Genomic DNA, 8,794 nt, shown 5'->3' on the forward strand with positions numbered 1-8,794 from the left:
CGAAGGCAAAAGGTTTGGAAATGATCCCGAATTGAAAGGTGAAACAGTTAGAAATTGACTTTCTCCGTCGTCATCATCATCTCCACCAACGGTGACACTATCGACAATTTCAGTTCATCAAATCAGAACTAATTTGGTGAATCAAATTGGAGATTCAAGTGCGCAAATGTGAGATTTTCGTTCAATGATGCTTCAATCTGTTTCTCTTGGTAAGAATCTCTCTAATTTCATTTGTCGATCAAGATGAATTTATTTGATGTGATTAGAAATTAGGGTTCAACGTATTGGGAATTGATGTTAGCGAAATTAGGTTTCAAACCTTGTATTTGCTTTAGAATAAGAATCTAAGTTTTTGATAATTGTTTTCACATCCAATTGGAACAAAGCCAGATTGAATAACGAAATTGGCTTTTGTTGCAGATTAAACGTAACAACTTCACCCATTGTGATATCTGGTGGTGGTGCTAAACATTTCCATAATGCTTGACAATAAGGAGAAATGCATCACATAATCTTTGTATCCAGATCTTTCCACTCCTGAGCTTGAAGTTTTCTAGCTGAGGTTTTTTCATTTCCTTTCAATGTCCCTTTTCTTGTTTAGATAAAATATAGTCTCTTGACTCCTCCTTGACTGTATTTCTCTTCTTGTTGTGAGGTGAGAAGGATGTTGTGGTTCTTGTCTCTGGTGATATAATCATGATCAAGCTTGGGAATATTCTGGTTTAACATGCACATAGTGAGAGAAGGAAGCATTTGTTATCGCAACAAGGTACTCTCTATTCTCAATGTTGATCATGATTTAGATCTGTTATATTATTTGCGCTTTTATTAGGTGAATGACTTATAGATAAACTTTGAATTTTCCTTCATCATGATCCATCATCTAAAATTAATCTCAGGAGCTCCATTTTCTCAATTCACCATTAACACAATTGTCAATGCTTATTGAAGGCTTTGAATGGGTTTTTTGTTTAATTATGTACTCTTTGTAGCTTACTGTCAAATCATTATTAGTGCACCATTATACTAAAAGACTTTAGTGCACCATTGATTGCAAGTTATGTGACCTTTAACCATAATCTTCAATTGAACCTCTTGTTATATAGATAAATCCTTGTTGTTATTTGTTTCTCTTCCTTCTCCTTTAAACAAAAACGATTCTTGTTACTCTTCCTTCTCCTTTTAAACAGAAACCATAAACTCTCATTCCCTCTCTTCCTTCTCCTTTAAACACATCCGAGAAACTTAATTATGGATCCATATAGTCAAGCTTCATGTTTTATGGACCTGTTAACTAGTCAAACCACAATCCACACTCTTGAAACCAATGACTATGATGAGGATCCAATCGCAGGTGAACACAAACCAAATGATTGTCAACAAAGAAGGAAATGGTTTCACACCAAAGACGTGGTGCTCATCGGTGCTTGGCTCAACACTAGTAAATTGTTGCAAATGAGCAAAAAGGTAATATTTTTTTGTCACGCATTCCATCTTATTATGCTGCAAGTCATAAGCTTGTTGGTCTAGAGAAGAGAGAGCCCCTTCACTATAAGTAAAGGTGGCAGAAGATCAACGAGATGGTCTGCAAGTTTGTAGGATCTATGAGGCTGCAAGAAATGAGAAATCAAGTGGTTAGAATGACGATTATGTCATGAAATTGGCTTACCAGATCTTATTCAACGATTACAAGGTGAAGTTCACTCTTGAGCATGTTTGGAGGGAGATTATCATGGCTCGTGAACTAACTGAGAAGGATAGGTGGTAAGCAGTTTGATGCGCGAGCACGGAGCCTACAAACACTAGCTATCCGATAACCACTCATATGCCGAACGTTCAATTAGCCCAAATTCACCAATCATTCAACCTACTCTTCCAAAGTATTCGGTCGAGCAGAGAGAAGACGGACGAAACCAGGCCAAAGCCGCACAAGCGCGAAAACCAAGCCGGGAACATCAACGTGAAGGTGAATGACGCCTAGGCAAAACATCCGAACGAATCAACTCGAGAGTCGAACGCCATCAGTGCATCCTTGCGGTATTGCTAACCTTACTGTATCCAAACCTAGCCGCAAGGTGGATCGATGCCCATGGGAGACATTCTCGCCTTGCTTTCCTCGGGACATTTCCTCGGGATATTCTAGGTGGGATCCATGCTTTCCCATGAAGCACGCCCATCCAACCTAGGCGACAAGGGTTCAAACTACAGTCTTCACCCTTGGCCAACTGTCGAACAGCTGGACTCCCATCGAGAGATGGTTGCCGAGAACATCAACGTGATGGTGAACGACGCCTAGGCAAATCATCCGAACAAATCAACTCGAGAGTCGAATGCCATCTGTGCATCCTTCCGGTATCGCTAACCTTTCCGTATCCAAACCTAGCCACAAGGTGGATTGATGCCCATGGGAGACATTCTCACCTTGCTTTCCATGGGACCTTTCCTAGGGATGGACTAGGTGGGATCCATGCTCTCCCATGAAACACAACCATCCAACCTAGCCGATAGATTGCGGAGGGGCTCCGGCTTATCGATAAAGCCACTTTCCAAAGCCTGAGGGTCCAGCCATACGAGACAAGCACAAGTGCTGATGACCGTCTCGACACCGATGAGCACCACGTCTTTGGGCCAATGGTGTGGGTCTTCTTCTACGAAAGGTAATAGAGCATCAAAGAGAAGCAAGTGTGGTGATAACCCTTCACGGTGATCAAGCTATGTGCCAGTTATCCATGAAGAGGATGAATCTCGTCCTCCTAGTTTTAAGGCAGCAAAGGCCAAAGGTAAAAGGCATTTGAGCAAGCCAACAACTAGGGAAGAAGATGCAAAATTTCAGACCAAGTGGGAGATAAGACAAAAAGACTTTGTATTGAAAAAAAATCAAAGTTTGTGTAAAGAGAAGCTTACCAAGCATAAAAATCTTGATAGTCTACTTGCAAAAGCATAGTCACTTACTGAAATAGAAATGAGTTTAAAGGATAAGCTAATTAGTGACATGTTTTGAAATTAGTTGTATGTTTGTGTTTCTGTTTATGCTTGAGTTGTAATATAATGGAATCACAATCAGTTGTAAGTTTCTGACTTCTTGTGTTATGTAATGAATTTCAGTTATGTTCTATATTTCATTTTGACTTCTATGGTTGTTGTTTTGTGATATATCATCTGCCACTCTTCTATTACTCACTCGATTATAATATTTTGCATGCAGTGTATACCAAATTCGAGAGGTGACCCAAAGTATGGGTTATATAATTGACTAGTATAACATTATTCAGAACCACATATTGGTTTAGAACACCATGCGATATGTAATTTGCTTTGATAGGAACCACATTTATTACAAGAGATGTACACCATAAAGTAACTTTGCATTTGATATGTACTTTGTTTCTTTATAAACCACATATATTGCAAGAGATGTACACTACAAAGTAGCTTTTCATGTGATTGGTACTTTTTAATGTAAAAAAACACAATCCTTTATACGATAACAAAATAAATAAAAAGGGATTGTGAATTCAAAAAAAAAAAAGGACAGTTACAACTGTAAACAAATAAAACAAAAACCAAAAAGATGAAGAAATCATAATAACTGTACAATCCCTTTTACAGATTTTTACAACATGTACGGCCAAACTGCCAATCACCCCATACAAAATATTGAAACAATTAATTAAATTATTATTGACATAAAAAATATTAAAACAATCACCTCATTTTAAGAATGATGATTATATCATAAAATTGGCATACCAGATTTTCTTCAACGATTACAAGGTGAAGTTCACCCTTGAGCATGTTTGGAGGGAGCTTCGCCATGGTGATATAGAACACCATGTGATATGTACTTTGCTTTGATAGGAACCACATTTATTACAAGAGATGTACACCACAAAGTAACTTTGCATTTGATATGTACTTTGTTTCTTTATAAACCACATATATTGCAAGAGATGTACAACACAAAGTAGCTTTGCATGTGATTGGTACTTTGCTTCTTTAGGAACCACATATATTGCAAGAGATTTACATCACAAAGTAGCTTCACATGTGATATATACTTTGCTTCTTTATGAACCACATACATTGCAAGAGATGTACACCACAAATTCTGAAAGATATAGTTTCACCACAAGCGTATTTATATAAGTCACAAAAAAGAGACAATATACAATGACCAAATATTTATCTTCTTCATTAATTTCTAGTTTTTTTACCACAAAATAATATCAAGAACAAACATTTTACTCTTTATTCCTAAAAAATGGCATCTTCTTGTAATACTTTCGAAGAATGATGGATGACTACTTTGATCAATCTTTCGATCAAGCATTCGAGGATCATTTCGAGCAAGCATTTGGTAATCGTCAAGAAGCAACCAAGATGAATAAAAAATGAGCCTACATTGAAAGAGGACCTGAAGATGGACACAAGCACTTATGGAATAATTATTTTCATGAAGATGCAACATATCCTCCTCAACTCTTTCGCAAGAAACCTTTATTCATGAGTATTGTTGAACGACTCTCCATTGGAATTTCTGTAACATCCATAAACCAAAAATTGGTTTTTCTGGGATGGGTGTCAATCGACACCAAGGTGGTGTCGGTCGACACAAATGTTATCTGGTTCGATCAGATTGTTTTAATCATCGATTTTGGTCGGTTTGGTTTAAGGAGAACCATTAAACCGTGATATTTAAGTAGGAGAACGACCTAGGTCGTGTTTTGTTGTTGTCTAGCCGCTGGAAACAAAGAGAAAGAGGAGAAGGGAGAGTAAACTTGAGTGTTCAAAGCAAAACGAACAGAATCGTCAGGATTTGGGAGAAGGAGGATCCGACTGCTCAAATCGTTTTGAAAGGTATTGATATTTGGTATGATTGTACCTAAGAGATGTTCATACACTCTCCTTTTTACAGAAGTGAATTTGAGTTAGTATTGTAAGAGATATCGGCAGTTTGGTGGGGCGTTTCTTCTCAGACGCGGTTTGAGACCAGCGGGTGTTTCGGGATTGATTGCGGTTTCATCTGAGATCTGATCGTGCTGAAATTTTGTGGGAAGGTTCGTGACGTCTAGGGATAGCTTTTCACCGGAGGGATTTGATAGTTAACGGTTGGTTTTCATTTTAGGAGGTGAGTGCATGACCATGGCTAATCTAAGCCTTTGATTCCCTTGTTCTTGCTTGTTGTTGCTTGTTTGTATGTTTTTTCTTGCTGTGATTGATTGATACAGGTCCCTACGGATGTACAAGGTTTGGGTTCTGAGTATTGGACGATTTGGTGGTGATTTGGGAGCGAGATTCGACTCTCGACTTCGCGCAGATCGCAGTTGCAGAGGGAGTGTCGATCGATACCACTTGGTGTCGGTCGACACCAGCAAGTTGGGCATCGATCGACACTGTGAGGTAGTGTCGGTCGACACCAAGGCCAGTGTCGGTCGACACTTGGATGGTGTCGGTCGACACCTCCCTTCCAGTGAGACGATGTTTGATTTCTTAGTTTGTATGCTTTGTTTGTTGATTGTTTGGAACATTGGAATTACAGTTGCTTGTGTGTATAGCCCAGTAGATGGGAGGATTGCCTCACTGAGTGTTTATCAAATACTCATGCATCTCAATATGTGTTTGTGGTGCAGGTAAAGGCAAAGTGTGATCGTGGAATCAAGGCAATGAAGAGGAGGATATTTCAGGGACTCGATTGGATGTTGTCCGGCATTGCTAGGTTGTTAGAGTTGAGTTATTAGAAACATTGCTAGGTTGCCGGTTTCATGTTTCTTGTTGTTTGGTATTGGGATATTGCCTTTGCTATAATATTGGATTGCTATCGGTTATTATTGGATTATTATTGGATATTGTTATTGGTATTGTTATTCTGCTGTTGATTGTAATTGTGGTTAGGTGGCTAGTGGGTATGGGACCACTAGTTGTAGTTTATTTGTATATATTATTATTTATTATTTATTTATTAAAAAAAAAAAGGTCGTGCCTTTCATTTTGGTATCAGAGCCTTTACGGTTCTAGGTTTGGGTTCACTAGGCTTTGTGCTGTAGATTTTTGGGATTTGCATACTTTGATTGATTATGTGAGTTAGTCAATTGTGTGTGGCATGGAGTCTTAGAACATCCTCTTCGAGCCTACAGTGTGATTCCACGGTGAGTTTGTGTTTTTGTATTTTGTGTTATGTTAAGATTGCTTGTTAGCCTCTGTTCCTCGAAGTACAGTGGTTAAAGGTGTTTGAGTTGTTGGTAGTGGACGGGGACGTGGTTGTGGTGATGGTCGGGTGAGTCCCGAGGCCAGTGAGTGTGTGGTCCAAATTTCCACGGGGAGGTACGTCAGAGGGTCGCAAGCGTATCAGGAAGGACCAGGGAGGGTTAGCCAGTGAGTGTGCCGGGGGTGCTGGGAACCCAGTTTTGGGGTTGCAGCAGGTGGAGCCCAGGGTCGAGATGATCATTTGGTGGATCTGTTGGCGTGCTGTTGGAGCGGTTACCGAGAGGGGTACCAGTGCAGGCTCAAGTTGTGCCGCAGGTGGCGGGGTGCAGCTGAGGGCTGCGAATGTTGAGGACTTTCCATCTTATGTTAAGAGGATGGAGCGGTTGTAGATGACCGGTATGAGATTATTCTCAAGGGGTATCAGGCCTAGAGAGGCGGATAGGTGGACATATGCAGTTGGAGCAGATATTTCTCTGCTTGGTGGTTAATTCAGTTGGATATTATAAGTTAAGTGGGCAGGTGTAACATTGCAATGTTATACTCGGACCACATGAGGTAGTTGTGTCGAGAGATGTTTATAGTCGTTAAGGATTGTTGCTCCTGAGGGGATGGTGATTCCCCTGAATACCGATAGCTCGAGGGGCTGAGGGCTCCGAGAGTGGCAGAGGGGATGTTGTTCTCCTGAGGGGATGAGTAGTTCCCCTGATACCGAGATCTTGAGGATTGTGGTCCAAGAGTGAGACGGTATAACTCGAAGACGCTGGTCTGAGAGTGAGATCGGTATGACTCGAAAGTTGCGACCTAAGAGTGGAAGAGTTGGGAGCAAGCAATTCCTAGGACGTGAGTATAAACATAATGATTGAATGTAGACCTTGAGAGATTGACGGTGGTTTAATCTCGGGTTTTGAATGTGTTGACTTTTGGGACAAGGTTTTATGACCATAGCGTTTATGAATGTTTGGCTGTGTGCCAGGATTGTGAGGCCGGTGGTGCCGGAGTCCCGGGAAGGGGAGTTACAGCAGGATTGAGCCGGGAGAGGCATGTTTGCCAGATACATAAGTTCACGAAAAGCCTTCATGGCAGGATAAACTAATCGTTGTAACGATGCTGGATGAAGTTCATTGGAGTTGGACAGGGTTGCTAGATCCAAGGTTTTGGTAAACTTGTTGGAGGGAATAAGTCAAGTGGTTTGAGTTAGCTGCCTGCAAAGCATTTGACGCGGTGAATCAGAATATGCGAACGTATGGTACTTGTTTGTTTTATTACGCTCGTATTGATGATTTACTGTGGAGAATTGCCAAGTGGAAAAGCTATTTCTGGAATAAGTTATCTTGGGGAAGTTTCCCTAAGTGGCAAGTTACTAGAGGTTCTTGGACGAACAAGAGGGTTGATATTTAGGTGGCGGCGAGTTGATGTCGGCATACTTGAGTATTTGTTTAGTTGAGCTGAGGAAGCAACTAGAGGATTTATGGAGCAAGGGATTTATACGTTCTAGTGTATCACCGTGGAGAGCACTGGTGTTATTTATTAAGAAGAAGGATGGGAGTTTCCGCTTGTGCATTGACTAATGGGGTTTGAACCGGGTCACTGTCAAGAACAAGTACCCTCTTCCCAGGATTGATGAGTTGTTGGATCAACTGGGAGGTGCTACTTGGTTCTCCAACGTAGGTCTGGTGTCGAGTTATCATCAGATACCAATAGATGAGGCAGATGTGAGAAAGACGGTTTTCAGGACGAAGTATGGGCATTATGAGTTCATGGAGATGCCTTTTGGGTTGACTAACGCGCCAACAACGTTTATGAGATTGATGAACAGTGTGTTTCAGGAGTTTCAGAACGTGTCTGTCATCATTTTCGTTGATGATATCCTGGTATTTTCTAAGAGTCCTGAGGAGCATGCAGTGAATTTGAGGGCAGTTCTGGAGAAGCTGCGAGAGCAGAAGTTGTTTGCTAAGTTGAGCAAGTGTAGTTTTTGGCAGCGTGAGATGGGTTCTCTGGGTCACATTGTTTATGCAGAGTGAGTTTCTGTAGATCCGGAGAAGATTCAGACTATCAGGGATTGGCCTAGACTACAGAATGTCACTGAGATCAGGAGTTTCCTTGGTTTGGCAGATTACAACATGACCAGGAGATGAAGTCTCTGGTCGGAGAGATCAGTGCGTTGAGCTTGTGTGCGGTTTTCTCGAGAACCATTGGGTTAGGTGGCGGCTTATAGAGCGGATCTTCTGAGCAGGGTGTGGTTGGCTCAGGAGAAGGATTTGGGGCTGGTGAATGTCTCTAAGGATGTTGATTCAGAGTATCAGGTCTCAACTAATGGTACTATCTTGGTGCACGGTCGGATTTGTGTGCCCAAGGATGAGGATTTGAGATAGGAGATCTTGAGGGAGGCTCATGCGNTGGGGTGGCCATTGGGCAGATCACCTGAACCTGGTAGAGTTTGCTTACAACAATAGTTATCAGGCAAGTATTAAGATGGCTCCTTATGAGGCTTTGTATGGGAGACCATGTCGTACACCATTATGCTGGACTCAGGTGGGGGAGAGGAGCATGTTTGGTGGTAGTTTCGTTCAGGAGACCTCCGAGAAGATTC

The sequence above is a fragment of the Camelina sativa genome, chromosome 5 (genome assembly GCF_000633955.1).
Source record: "Camelina sativa cultivar DH55 chromosome 5, Cs, whole genome shotgun sequence".
NCBI lineage: Eukaryota > Viridiplantae > Streptophyta > Magnoliopsida > Brassicales > Brassicaceae > Camelina > Camelina sativa.